The 21581-nt window shown below is 36.0% G+C and overlaps 1 long non-coding RNA gene across 1 annotated transcript; it reads left to right on the top strand.

Moving 5' to 3' along the window:
• The first annotated feature begins 594 nt into the window (after nt 1-594).
• On the top strand, nt 595-18943 carry LOC131545043 (uncharacterized). Its single transcript, XR_009272302.1, has 4 exons — nt 595-959; nt 4455-4564; nt 17045-17090; nt 17215-18943. It is a non-coding gene; the product is annotated as an uncharacterized LOC131545043 (long non-coding RNA).
• The last annotated feature ends 2638 nt before the right edge of the window (nt 18944-21581 follow it).

Genomic DNA, 21581 nt, shown 5'->3' with positions numbered 1-21581 from the left:
GATCTTTACCCCAACTTTTTTATTTATTATTATTATTGATCATTAGCACTTAGTAGAACAATTAGTTCCAATAGCAAAGATTCGGTTTTGGCTTTAGTTTCAAAAACTGTAAAAAAAAAAAAAAAACTTATTTTATATTAAGATCTAATAATAAAGTGTTCTGATCAAAAAATCATTTGTATCAGATATTTGTGTATTGTAGCTAAAAGTTCATGTTAGCCATCAAAATGCTGTAAATTGGCCAAAAATCACACAAAGCATATTTTTAATCATATATTATTATGAAATGCCAACAACTTACTATTCTTTTATTATAAACTATTTCTCTTAAATATATAATTAATATAAACAACTCAAACTGGATGCATCAGCAAGTAGGCTACACTATTTTTTGGTGATGCATTCATAGAAGACAACTAAAGCTACGGTCGCGCGCAGAGTAGCCTGTTATTATGCCGTTTCCTTCTCTCCTACGACTCAAGAGTTATCTGCAAGCGTAATGTCTGCATGATAAACCCGATTCATCCCCACCTCCAATCATATTTCTTTGACTGCGTTTCCTAAAGATTATTTTCTCTCTGCATCCATCCGGGGAGTCATTCAGAGGTTATGATTTTTGGGCTGCTGTTATTGGATATCATGCTCCAGTTCGGGACGCCATTGGTCTGGAGCTTGTCAGTCTGTGGCGCGCCGGCGCTCGCGAAGCCGCTGCGCAGACAGTGCACGACACGCGAGTGGCCAGAGAGTGTCTGGAGTCTGTCTGAAACTGATAAAAATGGTGATGGAGTTTACCCAGAGTCTCGCTCATACTCATTAGAAAAACAAAGGGAGACAGAGCGGAATTATACAATCATCCAACACTGTAATCTGATCGTAGCTTGAAAACTAGATTCTATTGTAGCGCATTTCAAAGTTTTATTCCATGTTTTTCACCAGACAGACAGTTCATTAATTCACAGGTAAGATGATCGTGGCGGGGCGCAAATCTTTTTGTCTGATACTGTCTGCCGTTGTTATGGTGATTGTGTTGTTGATGAATATACTTAACTGTGCGATGTTGCTTAATCATGGCAAATAGGACGGCGCATGTAAACCGCTGATCGGCTGCAGGGTGGTCATTTTAATGTGATTACATGTTAGCGCATGTCGTTCGGCGGGATGAAGAAAGAGTTTATCGCGATCATCTCTTCAGACAGATGACGCACCTGTGCTCACGTGAGCACGGTTTCTCATTAACCCCATGAACTCGTGATGCCAAAACACTGTGCTGCAGTGTGAGTATCTATCAGCGTGTCTGGACTGTATACAGCGCGGTAAAAAGCATGCAGCCAAGTCGGCTGCTGTTTATCCGCAATTTAAGGCCCGTCTTTGCGCGTGAGATTTTCGCTTGCGTGATTTGGCATTTAGACTGTTTTCCAAGTAAAAAAATATATATATAAAATGTGGATTTTAGGTAGTCTAAAGGACTGGATAGTCTAAGCACAGTACGTAGACTTCAAGGCGTTTGGCAAAACTACTGCCAAAAAATATATAAACCGCCAAAAGCTCCTTGCGCGTTTCGGTGTCTGTAATCATACGGTGGCGCTAACTTGTTTTCCGCTCACAGCTCGCAACTGGTGTCAGTGCAGCTCTGTTGCGCGCTTGGATGGTATCGTCCATAAGTGGTTCGTTCCCCAATAGCTAGTGTGGTAAAGCATTAAATTAAATTAAATTGATTTGTCTTAGGCAATTAAAATGTAGGTTATCACAAGTCCCCAATTTTCATCCTACAAAAATATATGGAAGACGGTGGCTTGTTGAAGACGAGAGTTCTTTTACTAAGAGTTCTGTTCATATTTCAAAACTTCTTGTATTAGGCCTATCATTTTAGTGAATTTTAAAATACCGTTATTGTCATAGTTTTGTAAAGAAGTGTACAGACAAAATGAACTATATCACGAAGGACAAGTTAATTATTAACTGATTTTATTTTTAACTGAAAATGACTATTCAGATAAAAGTTTATTTATTTTAAAAATGTTTTATAAATGTCAGGTTGGGGCATGAGGTTTCTATTGGGGCGTGTTGTTACATTGTGAAAATATTACAAATATATAGCCTACAATTTATAAATTGCAATATTGACACTCAAAACAATGGTTTGAGGTTATTGTACATTAACTTTCACATGTGTGTTGTTTAATTCTTATGTGTGTCGTAATTGTTTTAATTTAGCAGAAAAGTCAATAAGAGGCTGTTTGTGTCCACTGTAACGTGACAACATGCCCTACCACAAAAGGCCAATGTGTGTTCAATACACTTTTCATCAACAAAAAATGATAAAAATATTCAGTAGCTTTTTTGTATTGCCAAAACTATAATGTATGTGCCGAAACAGCAGTTGACTGCAGAAAATACTGAGAAATATTCACTGGAGTAAAACTTATGAAAACTAGTACTGGTTCTTCTTTATAGGCTACCTTATTTATTATATAATAAAAACATTCATTATGAGGCATTTACTTAAGTAGGCTATTTTTATCATATTTTCATTATACATGTTTTCCCTTACTGTATTTAAAAGAAACCAATTGATTATTACATTATTCTCTTTAGATTAGAATCATTAATGTTAATCAAAATGCAGAGCACTCTGTGAGGATTCATCTGTGGTGTGTAGATTACAACGGTTCAGATTTAGTACGGGATTCCATGCTGTCTTTTGGATTTATTGTTTCTTAACTTAACTTTACCTTTTGGTCTTAAGTTTTTTTGAGTGTTAGGTCTGCTTTCTTCCTCTTAAATTGTTCTAAATAGTCCTTTTTTGACCTGTTGTATGTTCATATTGGTTCAGATTTGAAAAGGCAGCATGAATATGTTGCCCATGTGGCTTGACATTGCATGCTCATGCATTCATAGTTTTAAAGCAGACAGAGACATCTCTCTTTGATATTGATATCTAATAAGCAGGATCATAGGACTCAGCTTTTCAGTCATATGCAAAACAAGATGGCTGCTTCACGGGAGGCACAAGGCTATACATTGGTAGATATTTATAGTATGTTTTGAGTCAATGTAAAGTGTCTTAGTGAAAGAAACTGGGACACAGCATGCACAGAACACTATCATGCCCTGACCCAGAGGAGTTGTGCAATTAAAAAAATAAAAATAAAAATCTGAGCAAATATGTTACAAGTTACAATAATGGAATAGACTTAAAAAAAAATCCTTGTCTCATTCTTCTAGGTGCAGGTATGTAATTATAATTAAGTATATTATCTAAACACAAGGACGTAACAAATAAAAAAATATATAATCTTTGAATGTCACACAAGGTTATGGTGTGAAATTATTTTCTAATTTATTAGAAAACCTCTGGTTTGATAAGTTATGTTTATGTATAACTTGATTAAAATAAAAATGCATTATATGACGTTTAAAAATTTGTCTAAATGCTATACCGCATATATAATGTGTTATGATTAACAGAAAGCAAGTGCTTCATTCAAACCAAACTTAAGATATTTGTGAAATATTTTCTTTTATTTCCTTTTTTAGACGTACTATTTTCTAATAACACATACACAAGTTTCTTTTCATTTTTGCATTTTGCAATATTTAGGCTGAAGGCTATTGAAATTGGGCACTGAATGACTCCTATTTTAGTAGTAGTAATTGTAACTGTACATCGATGTAAGCTTTTAAGTTTATGCTCTTTCATTAATGGTATTTGCTAAATATTTTGTAAACAGTATTAATTTTTGGCGCACACGGTCAGTTTAGAATAGGTGTGGCTCACGCCTAGAATTTTGTCTTTTTTTTTAGTTGGGTATTTTTGTTGCCTACAGCACAAACTGATGGGCCGATATTTCCAGCGAATTTGAGCAGCACGGTGCATGTAGCAGGTGTTCGTTTTGCCTTGTACTTGACTCAGGGTTTTCATTACTGTAATGTTTGATGGTATTATAAATGCTTCGCTGCACACTTCTGTATATCAGTTCACCTTACAGGCCTATCAGTGTCCAACCTCAGTACTCCATGTTTCAACTGGTCAGGCTGTGTGTGTAAGTGTGCGTGCATGTTGCTTTAGCTCACAGGCCCGTAAAACATTTGTTTGTAATAATGATTGGTATTTGAAAATGAAAAATTTGCCGTGCACATCCACAAACTGTTGGTCAAATTATGTTCCTATACTAGTATTTCTATTTGAAGGTGAAGTATTATCAGGCATTTTATGTGAAAATGTGTTACAGACGTCTGATAAATTAAAAATGTATTGCTACATTTATTTAAAATGAAGAATTATGGAATAAATTTCATTGCGTGATATCTGTAAAATAATTGTTACAGTTTCCCAACATAACGTCAGGTCTGTTGACTGAAGTGGATTTGGAGTGTATTAGCATGGCTGTCATTTTGCAATAAATATATTTTTTTACTGATTATAATTCTTTGTATTTGGGCTTTCGTTATAGGCAGGAGGATTACATTTCTGAAGTCTTCTGATGACCTCTTGGAGCTGTCACAGATGCAGCTACACTTAAAGGTGATACCTGTGTTCTGCGGTTGTGCTGCCGTGCTGCCGGTAGGTTTAAAAGGGCATTTCCCACCCAGTACTCTGTGAAGCACATTTGGGCATGTCATGGAGAGAGAGGTGGAACGGCAGGAATGCAGAGAGGTGTGCAAAGGTGCGATTATGAAAGCCTGCAGGCTGATGAGTGTGCATCAGAGAAGCTAATGCTAACCGAAACGAACCTCTGTTTTTCTTTGTCAGATGTGACGTTTGAAATGTTGCTGAGTAATCGCACTTTCAGCTTGGCACACCAATCTTTTCCAGTACTCGCTTCTTATATGAATTTCTAACTGATTTCTTCATTGAACACAATGATTAGACAGATTGATTAACGGACAGGTAAAAAAAAAAAAAAAACTGCACAGACAGTCAAGCATGGAAAAAGCCTAATGTTTGAATGTGAAGGTTACAGCGAGACTCTTGAGAGAGAGGGAGAGAGACTCTAAAAGTCATTTTTGTGACTTCGTATGGATGGTTAAAAAGCTGTAGAAATGAGAAATGATATCTCTTGAAATGAAGATGGCAGCCATTTTTGTTGTAATGTCCAACAGCGCCCCCCAGGTCTTTCTGTTGCTCTTGTGGAGCAAGCTTATGGATTTTGTGTGTGAAAGAACAAGGCTCTCACTCTCCTGCATTGCTTGCATATATTCAATATCAAAGCCACAATGGCATTTTAAAGGGATCACTGGCAGGCAGCCAAAACACAGAGCCTCTCTCTTTTTGGTGGCTGTCCTGGCTTACTTGCTTTCTTCCTTTTACTCATGTCCTCGTGTTGATGGCAGCGTAACGTCTGACTCTTCTCAAAGCTTTACCCAAGTGCTGGAGCGAGACATTGGATGTATTAGGACAGCTGCCTCCATTTTAGGGAGGAGTTTTGCAGAGGAAGATGGATACCCTTTCCACAGTACCAGAATTTGCAGCGTGAATCAGTTCTGACTTGAGGCATCGCCTGCAATATTTAGATATGTTTTGTCATTCGATATTCATTTGTTACCCGAATGTGATACGTTTTCCCGAAATGTTCTTCGATTGCATTTGTTGTGTTTATAGGAGATTATATGGAATGATATGAATCGTGCTTTGGGTGCCTAGTTTACCAGTCTCAGATTGAAGCAAATTGAAAAAACTTTTTTTATAGTTCTACTTTTGATTTTCTGCATAGATGTTATTGTGACATTTCTATATCTTACTTTTTTTTTCTTTCTTTTTTTTTTTTTTTGGCCACGCACAGAAAGATTTTAATCTGCTTTTTAAACGCATTTCTGGATTTGATATAAGTAACATGTTTGTTAGTTAGTTACAAAAAATCATAATATCCAAATAAAATGGTGCCTTTAGGCACTCGGGATTTTACTGGTAAATAATGATGTGCTCTAATCCGCTGTGAAATGTTATTTGTTTTATTTTATTGTGTATTATTCAAGCATATAACTATGCTGTGTTTAGTTTTTTCTTTTTTAAACCCCCAGGTAGCGAATTAGACGGATACCTAAAATGCCAGATACCTTCGACCGTAAAATATATTAAATTACAGATTGTTTTAGCAGGATTCAACCATTTTTCAGTCCTAAATTTTAGTCCTTTGAGTGTGTCCTTAACTTTATGTATTTATTATTTGAATATTTCAAATTCTTTATTCGTTCTCGTGCATTAAAATATTCTGTTAAGTGATTCTTATCTCTTTCATCAGTTAGTGTCTCTGTAGATGTTTGTTTCACTGTGTCTCAGTATTTGTGTTGTGAACAGGATAAATGAAAATATGTGCACTTTTTGTAGCAGATGTTCATTGAAGCAAATATATTTTGAAAAGTGTTTTCGCATTATTTTTGAAGCATTCCAGTGATTGTTAAAATTACTGTTTTGTCAGTTTGTGTAAATACATTAATTGTTATTAATAACGTTAAATAAATGTAATAAAACTATTTTAAATTGCTTTTATAAATCAGTGTTCTCTTGTATTCATGATGTAAATTTAAGTTAGACTGTTTTATCGTGTAGACTGAATTATTTTTGTAAGTATTGTGTTTATTGTTATTATTGTAATAAAAAAACAACATTATTTTAATTGCTTTGATATAACAGTGTCTGTTTGTATTGATAAAAAACATTTGATGGATTCATGTGATACAAATATGATATGAACGAGACTGGTTTGGAGTGTAGAGAGTGTATAAAGCCACAAAGGTGGCATTGACAGTGTGTCTGTGTGTGTCCGCGTGGTGCAGGGTGGATTTGTGGCTTAGTGTCTGGGGCCTTATGCTTCAGTATCTGAGGTACACAATGTTCTGGAAGATTCGGCCTCTTGAGTGACCCATTGGCCCTGAAATCTTGCTCGTAACTGGAAAAGTTTCCAAATGCGAGACTTATGAGGGGTGTTTTCGTGATTATTGGTGTAGCTACGTTTAGCAGAAACAGTATGAAACGCATTTTAAGTTTGAACATAACATTTGTAAAACAAATTGTATATTTACGTTCAAATGTGCCCTGTGTGTTTGTATAACACTTCAGCGCTGATAATATATAATAAACGCTTAACGTATAAATCTTTGAAAAGTGTTAACAGTTGGAATTGAAATGTTATGTAATACTGTATAGTCATTTTGGACATACTGTGCGAGGACAAAAAAAATAAAACAGTGGGGAGAAGTAATGACTGTTTCAGTGCTGCAGAGGTTCTAAAATGTTGTTTGCTACAGTTTTGAAGACGTTTTGTTGTGCAGGTTTTTTTTTTTTTTTTTTCAAATATCAGTGAAAATGCTGATATGTTATGTACTGCTGCAATGAAAGTCATACATCCTTTCGATTTTCATGTTTGTTCCACATTTATATATAATGTTTTGCTTTTATATCTGCATAATTGTCTACTCTGAAAATATTAGCACTATGTACTGTTTTTTTTTAATACTTTTTCACAGAAATATTCAAGGTTTTATATCATTTCTAGAATTTTACATGAATTCTTTTATGTATAAAATCTATTAAATGATGTTTATTGTCGCTGATACTTTCTAAAAGTTATAACATTCGTCTTGAGAATTGGCACAAGAACTTCATGCCATCATGTCAGTCCTTTCATAGCATTCATAATCATTTGAACCGGATAGTAAACTTAAGATTCGATACGCTGGCATTGGCCAGCGATTAGCTGATTCAAGGCTATGCCAGATGAAATGCCAGTCATCGCTGAGGGTAGTTCATTTGGTTTAATTTATGAACTCCTGCACATATGATTGGTAAGTCCTTGTATTTTACTGATTCAACACACTTTCTGTTTACAGAATGTAAGGCCAAAACACACAGCTTGGCTTTGTTAGGTGTGAACATTGAATGACTTTTTAAAGTGCTGTGTCCTTGTGCAATTTTATTCCTCTTTAATGGCTTTTCAAAGTTGCTGATGCTATTTGCGAGCGCATTATATTACGCATTGTTCACCCTGGGTGAATTTTAAACTCTTTGGCTATTTCATTTGGATGTTTCGATCAGCCTTTAAAATTGAATAACATTGTTCAGGCTTTTGTGGAACTCAAAAACAATCATTTTCAGATGAATTCTGCTTCCTTTTCTCATTGCAAACAGTTATATGCATGATGTTATTTGTTCGCTATTTATTTATTTTTTTTATTGTTATATGCATGTTTCCTAAGCTGCCTGAATGATTTATTAAGTTTTGAAGGAGAAGTAGCAAGAAGGTTTGTTTATTCCATTTCACCCTAAAGGCATAGTATTTTAATGAAATCTCATCTCTCTCTCTCACTCACTCTCTCTCACACACACACACACACACACACACACACTTTTCTTTTTCACAGCTGCTGATCACTTAATGGCCTTTTAATTAGTCTGAATGATGCCGACGAGTTTCTGTATGCCACTATTTGACATAAAATCACTGAGAACCGCACACCTCTATGACTGCGGATATGTCGAATATCGCTTCATATGCAAGGAGTATGTCGTTAAAGGGTCATCTTCGTTTGTTCTTTTGATACCGTCATTCTGTTCGACTTTCCCTGTCTTTAGCTGTGTATATTTTTGCCTATAAGTGCTGTTTTAATTGATCTTAAGAGGTAATGCTCAGATTTAACCTTGACCCCTATTTTTATTCTGTCAGGTGCTGAGGCTCGCCAACCAGTCAAAGCGTTCGGACTCATTAACGGTTCTTTCGTTTTGATGCTGTTCTGCTAAAGCATGTGTTGATGGGTTGAAAACCAAATGAACTGGTCACAGTGATTAAAGGCCAAGTGGTTAATCCCAGCAAAGAGTCTGTGACACAAACACCAAATGAACACTGCAACTCTTCGATAAGAAAGAGCCGCGCTTAAGCACGCAAACATCCCAAATATCAATTTCACGTCTGATCTCCCACTGACACTCAACGTGTGAGAGTGCAGGGGTTGCACCAAACAGGGCCTTGGCAATAGTATCATGTTATCTCCTATCAATTAGTGCCTAAAGGGGATTAACCCCTGTAACACAGAGGAAGCTGATAGGATCGCTGTTGAATTGCAGGGGTCACCTGCTTCCCTCATTAGCGATGACCTCTCTCTCTTTCTGTCTGCCTCTCTGTCTGTCATTTTTATGTATTCACTACTAGTTTAATAGGGGAAGTAGACTGATATGTTTTTGTGGACATGTTATCATGAATGTCTTTTGGAAGGACGGTTAGATATTCGGTGATTAGTCATGCTGTGTTGTGTTATGCTGCTGTTGTTCAGGTGAGAGTGAATCAGCAATGTATTCAGAGTTGACAGCATTTCTCTTATAACAAGGCTAGCAGAATGAAACTCACAGTTTGAGTCTGGCTAATGTTGGTGTATCGTGGCACACAGGGAATAAACTGCTGTTGACCTTACTCTATATTCATGAACCTGTGCTGGTGTTAGAGTCTCCTCAGGAAAGTTAGATTTTATGACAATAACTTCAGGTAGGCTTGAGCTCGATAATTTTTTTGAAAACTTTCCGGCTACATCAATTTCAATGAAACAATCATGAAAATTGGGTTTTCTATGTTTTATATACTGCGTGGTAGTTTCCCAGTTTGTATCTTTTTGTGCTTTTTTTTTTTTTTAAACCACTAAATGATATAATATACACAGATCAGAGAAAAGTGAAAACAAATTAAACTAAAACATTGTCAAACATTAAATATTCAATGCTTCCAACATAGTATAACTGATGTGATTCAAACCGATATATCTGGTTTTATTAACCATTTCATCTCTGACTTTGAGGATAGCCAATGACAGTTTAGAGTGTTAGGATGGCATCTGGGGTGGCCAATCAAATTTGTGTCTCCTGTGAATAGTTGATGAATTAAATTTTTTTGTGTGAAATATTCCTTCTAAAGATGTTTTCTTTGTGCTGGTATACAGTGAATTAAGGTTGCTGACATAAAAACCTTATGTAAAGTTGAAATTTCCGACTATTTCCAACTAAACCATTTTGCTAATTCTGTTATTACTTGCTGCTTTTTGACCTTGTAATAATAGAGACGCTACAGTTAAATATTTATATTTTTTCTTTCAGACTGTTGGGACCATTTCAAATGAACTTGTGAAGTTAAGAAAAGGTGAACAGGTGCTTAAATTACTATTTGGACTTGTTCATAAAAGATATATTTTAACCAAAAATCTAGATGTTAATAATAAGTGCTTAGACATCAACTACCCGAATATCACAACAAAAAAAAAGTTTGTTGTCACATTTCACCCAAAATTTCAAAGAAAACATAACAAATTTAATTTTGCGTTACACTAAAGAAAGGTTTGCATTGCATTGTGACATTATTTTCATAACAATTAAGCACATTTGTCCCTAAATTCTCATTACTGTAATAGTTATATTTAAAAGGTGGATTTCAAAAGAGTGTCAACTTTAATACAAATAGTTTAACTGTAATTAACATTAACACGTATATAGCAGTGCATTTGTGTGCTCATAATTGTCCTCTAGTTGTGGCAGAAAGTTCATGAAGAACAACCTGTTCCAGCCGATGCTCCATGAAGTTGGAGTGTCTGTGGGCATCAGGAAAAGAACACTTTTAATTTATCTTAGCTGCCAGTATTTTTTAAAACAGAATGTAACACTCTTAGATGTTCTCTGCAGCAAAATGGAAGTCTGTTTTTATATCTCTGAATTTTGTAACGGGAAGTGCGGATTGAAATCGAGCTTCATTGAAATGTTTAGTGCTAAGAATAAAGTGTGAGTTTTATGAATTTTTTTTTCTTTTGACTGATTATCGAAATAATATATTAGTAAATGTCCCTATAAGTCTAGAAAGATCTCCATCTCCATTCGTAACTGAAATTACCGCACAAAAACAAGACCGCACATTCAAGAATCCATTCCAGAATGCACATCTTTTAATGAGTTTTTACAAACCAGAACATAATGTTTCATTGGTGTGTGATTTGTGCTATGAGCAATGCATGTCTCACAAAAACATTTAGACCAAATGTCTGCAACACAGACAGCAAATTTTTTGCCCCCCAAAATGACATCAAAATTTAGACACTTTGCTGGTAAATCTTTAACAAGCAGTCCTCCATAACAAGCAGTCTTATATAAGCATGCATCAATGTCTTCTCAATATAGTCAGGAAATCTACCTTCAACTTTACCGTTATTTCTGACATACTTTTGGAATGTGTGTATTTGTTTTAATTATGTACAGAAATTTTCAAAAGTGCAAAATATGCATAAAATAAGACCCTTTTTTAATCCTTGGGTTACTGTATGAGCCACAGGGGAAAATATCCATGCCAAAAATCAAAGGTATCATGTAAGGGAAATTTTTTAATGTATTATTATATGAACAAAACCACAGCTAAAACTTTCATGAGCGATACTTTTTTCTAGATTTAGAGTGTAGTATCTAGTTCAACTACCAATATTTAAAACTGGCACTTATGACAGTTATCAGTATAGTTTATATACATTGTCCAACCATTAAACATCACCGTAAATGAAGGCTTGATTGATTTATTTTTCATGATGAATAAAACATGTCCAGAATATGCGTGACAATGTTTTGTTTACTTTTGTAAGCTGCACATTATGAAATGCCACAATCTCTTATGTGCTCCATTATAATTTGGCTTTTGTTCTTTCCGTAATGTCAGTGATTGTGTAATGTTGTGATATAAGTTTCTAGAACTTATGCAGAGAAGAAGGTTTGACACCGCCCTTGAAATGATGCAGTCCTCTCTAGCCAATCAGAATCCTTCTTTTTAATGGGAGCATATTAGAAATCATGAATGAAAGGCTGTTTTATTTATCACAGTATGTGCTTATAGAAATGTATAACTAAATATTACATACACATTACATGCTTCAACCTGAGATTTAAAAAAAAAAAAAATCTTATGTCAGTTAACACACAAAAAAGATTATGTAGCTATTTTTTTGTGCATTTGTCTCTTCATGTTCTCTAGTCGTTTTCCCCCTCCGCTCATGCCGCTTTAATAAAGATGCTGCCGCAGACTTTCATTAACTGGGTGCTTCAGGCAAATATGCAGTAAGAAAACACATGCTGTCTTTGGCCTTCCAGCTGAGTGGATGTCCATCAAACTCCGCAGTATTTTTTTTATACTTAAAAAGAGGTAATGTAATTGACTTGACAGACTTTTGACATGTTGGTAAAAAATGGCAGCAACTTTCAATCAGCTGTACTTCACAGTCAACTTCAGTGTAAGAAGTCATGCAAATGGTCTTATTGTGAATTGTGATTTCTTTTATATATATTTTATGGTTTGGTAGTGCAAACAAAATATATGAGCTAAAATTATCTGTGCATCGTTTTATTGTGTTTTTACATGTTTTATTTTGTACTCTGTTATTATATTATATTATATTGTATATTATTTATCTTGGTACGTGGACACTATTCAATAGAATAAACGCTGCATTATTACACTGGAAAAAATTAATCATGGGTCTTGTCATTTTCATTAAAAAAAATGAAGGTGATAATTAAAAATAGTGAGTATATTTCATTAAAGAAATTGTGATTCAGTGTTGTATAGAAAATATTGAGGACTTTTTACTAATAAAACCAAGAGATTGGTTTTCCTCATTTTTTTAAAGGAAGCTTAAGCAGTTTTGAGGCTTGAATTGAGGAACTGATTAAATAAAAAAAATTAAGGAAAGAAGGCTACCTATTTATTTTAAGAGAATTAGCTCAATTTTGCGGTTTTATTTTAGAGGTGATTGTTAGTTCCCAGCATTCTTTGCATATGGCTGGATATGGAGAGTAAATTTTGAAATTAATTCATTTAGTTTTCAGTTGTGTTTGACATTTGAAAGATTTTCTGTTACATTGAAGTTTCCTTTGTGCAGAAGAGTAGAGCTTATGGTTATGGATACCATACTCCTTGTTCAATGAGCAGTAGGTTTGCTAGTGCTAGTGCAGTACTTTCCAGTATTTCTCAAGTATTTTCCTACTTGAGCTGTTTGGCTGTATACAGTGTTTTAAATGTGCAAAATAACTCAGTCAAATACAAACAGGCCTCACTCAAAAGCACAGACTTTTGAGAATCAACTTAAAATAAATGAGCACATTTCACTAATTCTATTAAATTCATTGTGTCATAGATTAATTAATTTAGGAGATTTTACATGATTTATTCAGGCAGATTCCATTAAAAAACCAAGCCTTAAAAACTACTCAAAAATATTAAGTGTAATATTGTTACCATAATTTTTTTAAGTAAATAGCCCGTTCAATTTTTTTTTACAGTGTAACGATGCCTTTCACATTTAATGCAAGTTTGAAGACGCTTGATTAAACAAAATATTTGCTTTAAAGCATCACCACTATTTTTCACTATATTTACATTTATATATATAACTTTTAAGCATGTTATAATAATTATAGCTTTTTATTAAAAAATATTTTATTAGACCATCTTTGCGTTTGTTTTTGTAAATGCATCATAGCATAGCAAAGGTGAAATTTAAAATGAAATATAAGTATTGAAGTGAAAGAAATGATCAATTCTACCAACTGTTTTACACCGCAATAGATTTTGTTTAAGGTGTAAAAAAAAAAAAAACATAAGTTAATATCGGAGTGATTCGGCTGTGCTGCTCCGCAAGGAAAAAAATAACGATAATCTTCCTCTGTGCAATATGGTAAGTTAATAAAACTAATTTTAGCATAGAAGACTTGGACAGTACCCTCCGCAGCACAGGCCTCGCAGACTCATCTGTGTCTGGTGGAAATAGCATAGAAAAGAGAGTTAATTATTTCCACCCAAACCCAAAATGCCTCTGTCTCTCTCTACACAGATTGGCTTGTGATTTGCATGAGGATTTTGAGAAGCTTTTCAGTATGTTTGCCATGTCTGTCCTGGCTGTCTGTTTAAACAGGCCCCGAGTAATGAAGAAGAGAAGATGGAAGGAAGGAAGGAGGGAGGGAGGGAGAAAAGAGGAGGTGTGCTAAACCCTGGTTTCCCTCCTCAGCCCTTTTGGGATATGAAGGCCCCAGATGGTGTAGGAGTGTGAAAGCAGCATTGTGTGTGTGTGTGTGTGTGTGTGTGTGTGTGTTTATATGGATGTGTCTGTCTGTCTGTCTGTCTGTACGTTCGTTCCGAAATCAGGGGCGTCCTTAGTAAAAGGACCCGGCCCTAATGTCATCTGTTTGAGTGGAAGCTTGTCTCTGTCTCTGAATGGAGACAAAGGAGAGTGGACACAACTCCCCCCCCCTCCCCATTATCTTTGTCCCCGTTGCCCTCTGCAGCCCAGAGCCTGACACCCAGCACTGGGGGCTTTGATTAGCCAAGTGGAGACACTGGGGGGTCACACTACCCTCTGCCCTGATTAGCCTGCACTTGGCCACTGCTGACCCCTCCTTCTGAAGAGATTCGTGTGAGGGGTCTGGAGATATTGAGACGGGGCATTTGGGAAGAAACATAATGCACCTTGACCTGTCTAGACTCTGCTGTTAACAAATGGATAATGTGACCTTTTTCACGTTGTTGATATAGTGTTTCTACTCTCTCTCTCTCTCTCTTAAATTTTTTAGAGTTAACTATGGTCAGTAATTGCACTGTAGTTTGAGGATTTTAGAAGTATGCAGAGAAGTATTTTTTATTTATTTTCTGAAACTTTTAAACTGGGATCATTCCTGGTGAAAGTCAGAAAAAAATGATCCTGTTTCCCACGTTGTGAGACGGCACATTTTCTGTAAGTATTTTTATTAAACGAATTAACGATACTACTTTTGATTTGTTTTTGTTTTTGTTTTTTTGTTGTGCCTTTCTTTGTGGGTGGTATTGACTTTCTTTTAAAAACGGTGTTTAATTTTGGAATAAAGTTTTAAAGGACCTTCATTAGAATGTCATATCAAATGCATTATATTTTATATATAACTATATATATATATATATATATATATATATATATATATATATATATATATAGTTAATGTAAATATTACGCTACAGTCTATGTGTGACATCAATACATTATTTCTAGTATTTTTTCATTTCATTTATTTGATGAAAACAATTATGTGGGTTTCATATCTGATTCGCACAGGGATGAATGTTGTCGTGAACTGCGAAGAAATATTTATTTGTTAAGGTGGAAGGCACTGAATTTTAAAAACTACATCATTGTCCTTATTTTCTTGTATTATGCTGAGTCAAGATCTCTGGTCAAATATGATGATTGTGCCTTTTGGGAGTTAGATACACAAAACCTGATGACAGGTGAAAAATTTGGTCGCAGGAATATTGCAATTTCAAAATCTTTCTGAAATGCTGGTGTGAATGTTGTGTGTACGCAGTGGTTTTCCTTTCATTATGAATGGCTGTGGGCATAGTTTGCTCACTGAAAGTGCAGGAAGTGCCGCTGTTGTTGTTCCTGTGCGGGTGGGTGGGTGCCTGCGCCGCCAATGCTGCTTTGCCGTCATGCAGCAGTTTACTCAACAGATCCAGAGTCTGTGATGGTCGAGTGGTCCGTCAGGTATGATTCGGAGCGGATTAGATAAATCTGACCGTGGAACAGCCGATATGGAGGTGGTTTGCAGGAAAGGCGGGGGTGGTGGGGGGTTGTTATGGGGTACTCTGTGTGGCTGCTCCTGCCCCGCCCTCTAACCAGCCACTCAGAGCCAAGAAAATGGCAGCCGCAGTGAACTGCCAAGAGAACACCGATTCTCCACCCACCCCTCCATTTCCCCAATCCCCCCACCCATCTTCCCCTCTCGCCTTTTCCCATGTTTTGTCACTTTTGAGGTAAAATGAACTGGAATCTTGTGTCCATTACAGTCTAAATGTCTCAAACCTTTAACACTGACACTATCAACGCCAGTTCTTCCATGCCCATGTTTTGAAAAGTGCCCAGGTTTGTGTTAAAATGAAACATACCACACCGCTTAGTGTTTCTGTGGATAAAAAAATCGAACTAGACGTTCTGTTTCAATCATGCATATCAGACACCTCTGAACACTTTCTTCACCACTGTATGTAACCATGAAGAATGTAATAGGAGTAATTTACCTCATACGGGGATGCTTTAGTAAATGCATTTCATGGCAGTCAAAACGTCATGAATGTTTTAATGAAGTCTGTCATATGTTTGTCATTTGTGATGAATGGAAGTAGTCAGGGTTTTTCACTGCTGTACTCCCACATGGCAGATGATTGAGAGCGGAGAATCTGGATTGCTGTTGGAAAATGAGTACATTTGCTCAGGTGTTTACATTCCCCGCCATTCTTTGAGCATGGCTTTGACTGAACTGTTTAAGTGTAGGCTACTGACTGTGTTTTGTTGTGGCTGTTCAAATCTGCACCATCTACACTAAATTTTCTAAATGTGTATTATACAATGTCTTAGATTGACTTGAGCGTTTGCAGAATCAACTGCTGCATTTTCTCCTGCCTTGCTGTGCCATTAATTCCTCAATTATGCTTTTTATGAAGGTACTTCGATTGTAGTTATGTGCCGTATAACTATACCTTTCCAAATTTGTAGTCAAAAGCATGTAATTTTAGATGCTGTGGCAAAGTTTAACTCACTAAAGTGTCTAATTAAATGGTTGTAACCAAGAAACAGTCTAAACAATGAGCCAGTTTGTTTGCCTGTCTTGTGCTTGGCTTTGCCAGCACACCAGAGAGAGGCAGGGCAGGTCCACGAAGGATGTAATATAACTCCCCCTGACTATACTATAATGGAGGTGCAGACACGTTGTCTCTGCCCTCTCTGATTTTGAGTCTCTCTGAATGTATTTGTGTATGTGAGTACGTTAGGAGAATATGTCAAGGTTATTCTGTGGAAAACATGTGACCCTCCCTATTTTCCAGCTTGAGTTGATGATAAAATGGAGCTCGACAGTTCAAATGAATAGATCACTGCATGTCGGACTGAAAATTACACTCTTGAATGCTGTACTTTCATATGGTGCCATTGAATTTTAAGTCTGCGTTTTTTCATATTTTGCATTGATGTGTCTCACTGATGTTCTTCTTGTGAATTTGTCTGTTTGTCACAGGATAGTGAAGAGGAACAGAGCTGATGTGTCTGCAGAGATGATACAGGTAGTAATATTAATGTGATTGTATGTATATCTCTTTTTACTGTGTTATTCTCTCCCTCGCTTTCTATAAAGTACTGTTCTGTGCTCTTACTTTCTTTCTCTCACTATTTCCATCATCACTGCAGCAGAACAGCTTTTACCCACCTTCATACGATCAATACAGATATATAGCAAATTTTCTAAATCAGTTTTTGCTTAAGTTAATGCTACAGTAAGTTCTAGTTCTTTTGTCAAGTTGCTCAAATGATCAACACTGTGATAATACAATGTTAGAATCATTCTTAATGTCAGACCTGTTTGTTCAAGCTTGTTTAATTTGTCAAATGTCGTCTTTAAATATACATCACTTATCATTTTATTTAATAAACATGATCTATATGTATTATCCAGATGAATATATCAAGATATAATTGAGCCTCGAGTTAGATAAATCAGTATTTTGTCTGTATTCCAAGTCCTTTTATTATTACTTAAAGGCTCATCCATATGCTGCAGAAATACAGCTTTTTTTAATAAGCACAACTCACCATGACAGTAAATGCAAATTAATTGCATTTTAGATGCACTCTACTGATTTTATTTTTTACATTTGTAATGAGTGCTAGTGTAGGCGCAATTGTAAAAAAAAAAAAAAAAAAAAATCTACAGGCATTTATTTTTCGATTTTAATGTGCATTGAAACTAAGTTTTAAACATGTACTAACATGTTTTTTTTTTCATATCAGGAAGGAGCTAGCATACACACATCATTCGCTTAAAATTTGTAGACCTTTAAACTAAATGTTTTAAATGGTTATTTTGTCCTGCTCGTGGTTAGTTGGAGTCACGGCCAATTATGTCTCCAAATGTCGTACAGTATAAGGTCAAAAGTCGCTGTGCTGTATTAGAAAGATGACAGTAACCATTCTGGAAAGGTCAGCTACTCAGTTTGTTTCCAAAGATGAAGTGCCACATGACGCCTTTGAGCTTTTGATTTACTTTATATTAGATTTAGTTAATGATATGTCTCCCTGTTTAATGTTCAGAAGTAAACTTCTACATCCAAATGTTCTCAGTTGTCCAATAAGATTTTAAATATGCCCTGGTCTCATTTGCATTGAAGTCAGATTTGAAAGGTTTTGAGTAAATGGTTAATGAGTTGTAATGTGTGGTTATTTTAATTAGAATTTTGAAGTGGTGGGCTTCTCTAGACACTGAACAAACTTTAAATGTAACCCTCACTCGAGTGATTTAAAAGATTCTGATGTGCGAGTATACTAAATGTGAACATGTCTGCAACAGATTACTTTAATTGTACTTTGGTTTTTAAATAACAATACATTTGTTTAGTTTTTATTCAGGGCCAGTCAGTTAACTTTTTTTTTTTTCTTTTCTTTTGTAAAAGAAACTTAAGGAGTAGATTCAGCACTGCTGTTTTATTAATACCAGATCTCAAGGCATTTATTTAACTGAAAATACAGTAAAGACAATGATGTTTTGAAGTATTATCGCAAATCAAATAACTGTTTTCTGCTTAAATATATTAGAAAATGTAACTTCTTCCTTGTGATGGCAAAGCTTAATTTTCAGCAGTCTTCAGTGTCGCATGATCCTTAAGAAATCATTCTGCTGATTTGCTTTTCAAGAAACATTGTCTTATTATTATCAATGTTGAAAAAAATTGTAGTTGTTGCTTAATATTTTTGTGGAAACTGATGAATAAAAAGTTTAAAAGAACTTAATTATTTTAAGAAATCATTTGTAATGTTATGAATTTCTTTGCTGTCACACATCCATTTAATACATCTTTGCTGAATAAGTGTTTTTTTTTTTTTTAATCCTGCTGACCCACAACTTTTGAACCGTAGTGTAATAGATATTCATCCATGCCTCCATGAGTACAATTGTTTTTTAATATGTATACTATTAAAGGCAATTAAAAACACTTTTTAGGGGACAGCTAAAAACTGTATTTTGTGGTCTCCATGAAGTTATTTTAAACTTTAGAGTTGTTAATATTTATTTAACTCTGAAATCACTGTTAACGGGTGCACATGCCAGTCACTAACTTCAATGACTGACGCTTGTACCTTACATGCTCATTACAATTTCTCATTAGGCTTTTTTTTTAAATTGGTGTAACCCATGGTGGTGCTGGTATGTGTGTGTGAGACTTAAGAGAGAGACAGAGCGAGAAAAAGCAAGAGACTGGAGTTTCAATGCCTCTGCTTCCTTTTGTCCTCTGAGTTGACTTCTTAGGAGCCCATTGCCAGAGTTCCATACATGAGAGATCAAGAGTTACCAAGGTGCTCAGGAGATAGACACAGACACACACTCACACTCATTCACTCAGACTCATTTCCTTTGCATGTCAGAGCCCTGCTGGGGTTTCAGTAGAGGTCACTGACACCACCAGTGGAGCTTTCCCCTAAATGAAAAACCAACCCCTGTGTATGTGTGTATTTGTGTGTGTGTGTGTGTGTGTGTGTGTGTGTGTGTGTTGCTTTCTGAAAACGGTAAGGTGCTGAAGATGAGGGTCCTGAATGAATTTAGTTATGATATTACTATGGAAGTATGTTTTGATTGAACTGACTCCATCTTATAACTATATTCTTTCATTATGGAATACCATAAAGTTTAGTCAGGGGATGTTCTGTAAAGCATCTGAAGGTAACTTCCACTGAATCTCAGTGAATGTCTTGTGTAGTTTGAGAGTGAAAGTTGTTAGGTGTGCACCTGTATCAGATACACTAGAGTCGAGGTAAGATATGAGATGCTCTTTCCCATCAACTAGCTGCAGCATTAACTATTGTATTGTAACAAGATTAAAATATATTTGTCCTGCGGATTAGCATTCTTTACCATCCCTTTCGTTGCTTTGCCGGACCGGTCTGCGTATGTGCAGCAGTCTTTTTGATCTGCCGTGCGTAGTGAGGACCCTGGCTTGGGTCTGGCCATCCGAGGGCCTGGTGTGAAATCGGCCTGATGTCATCCCTTTTGTCCTCCATTTGCATCCCTCACTCCTTTAATGACGTTTCCGAACCTCGCAGGCGCATTCCTCAGTGGTCCATAGGAAGCGTTTGGAGAACTAGGGGCAGAAAAGCACAGTGGGAGTGTTTGGAGTTTGGGGGGGTCGAGGGTGTGTGGATCTTTTGTATGGAAAGCAGATGAGTAGACATCCGTATTCTGATACTTTCCCTCCACCTCAGGCTTTTCTGTTGTTCGTCTGAAATGCCATGATATCAGGCAAACTTGAAGTTTGAGAGAAACTGTATAATTTGGTAATGTATAAATGAATGGTGCCTTTAATGAAAGCACTCTGACGTGACCAGAAGTGTATCTTAGCAGTGCTTACCCTACAATCTTCTGATGAGCATTTTGATGTTCACATAATTTACACTTAAACTACCTTCTGCAGCTAATATGAATTTGAGATGGTAGTTGAAGTGTAAATATATAAATAAAGTGTATGTGTGTGCGATGGAGAAAGTTAAATGTGGGTGTAAGGTGAAGAAAGCGAGAGCTGAAGGGGGTGTGGGCAGGACTGGGGACTATTCCTTGCAGAGGAAATGAGCCACCTGCAGCCATGACAGGAGGTTTTGACCTTCATTTGGGGTTTCTTTCTCTCTCTCTGTCTCTAAATCTCTTTCTCTCTCTCTCTCTCACTCTCTGTCTGTCTCTCTCATTACTTTGCTCACACAAACACACATACTTCTGCTCTATAGAAAGCCAGTCAGGGACCTCTCCCCTCAACCATTGGGCATCACTTCCTCATACAAGGGGCGCTAGAAAAGAAATGTAGATGAGGCATTGTCATTGAGCAGGTCAGTGCATGGGAAATGCCAGTTGTCTGTGCCCCCCTTCACCTCCCCCCAGAGGACAGGTAGACTATGACCAGATGATTTTTTTTTTTTTTTTAAATGAAGATCATTTACATATTTTAGGAAAAGTCAACTTATTGTTTGAGTGACTTACCTAACTGATACAAAAAGGGCATGTCTTTTATGTGTTTGTATGTAGTTGAGTGCTGTTGTCTGGCTGAGCTCTCCGGCAGCTCCTCCGCAAACATTAGTTTGAATCGCCGCGGAAAACGTTGTTAGCTCACTTTGTCTGTTTATAGGCAAATCTCCTGCTTTCGTTTTATTTTGGATGTATAAATTACATAATTGTTGGTCTGCAAATATGGTAGAGCATTGTATTACGTGGTCTAAGTTTGTATAAAGTTTGTTGGTCCGTCAATAATCGAAGAAGGTGGTCTACAAAGTTTATATGAAGTTTGTTGTTCTGCACATATAAACAATAAAACTGGAATTTAACCAGATTTTGTTTGACCACAAATGCATTTGTTTTAGCTATTAGGCTACATTAAATTAAAAATGTATTACATTTTATTTGATCAAAAAGTGTAGGCCTACTTTTCACAATTTCATGGTTTAAATAATTTTTCTGCCTTCAACCCTTACAGATTTATATTTTGAAATAGCCTATTTGTTTTGCGGAACGCTTTTGATCA

The sequence above is a fragment of the Onychostoma macrolepis genome, chromosome 07 (assembly GCF_012432095.1).
Source record: "Onychostoma macrolepis isolate SWU-2019 chromosome 07, ASM1243209v1, whole genome shotgun sequence".
In the NCBI taxonomy this organism is placed as follows: domain Eukaryota; kingdom Metazoa; phylum Chordata; class Actinopteri; order Cypriniformes; family Cyprinidae; genus Onychostoma; species Onychostoma macrolepis.
This window is presented reverse-complemented; position numbering and strand designations above follow the sequence as displayed.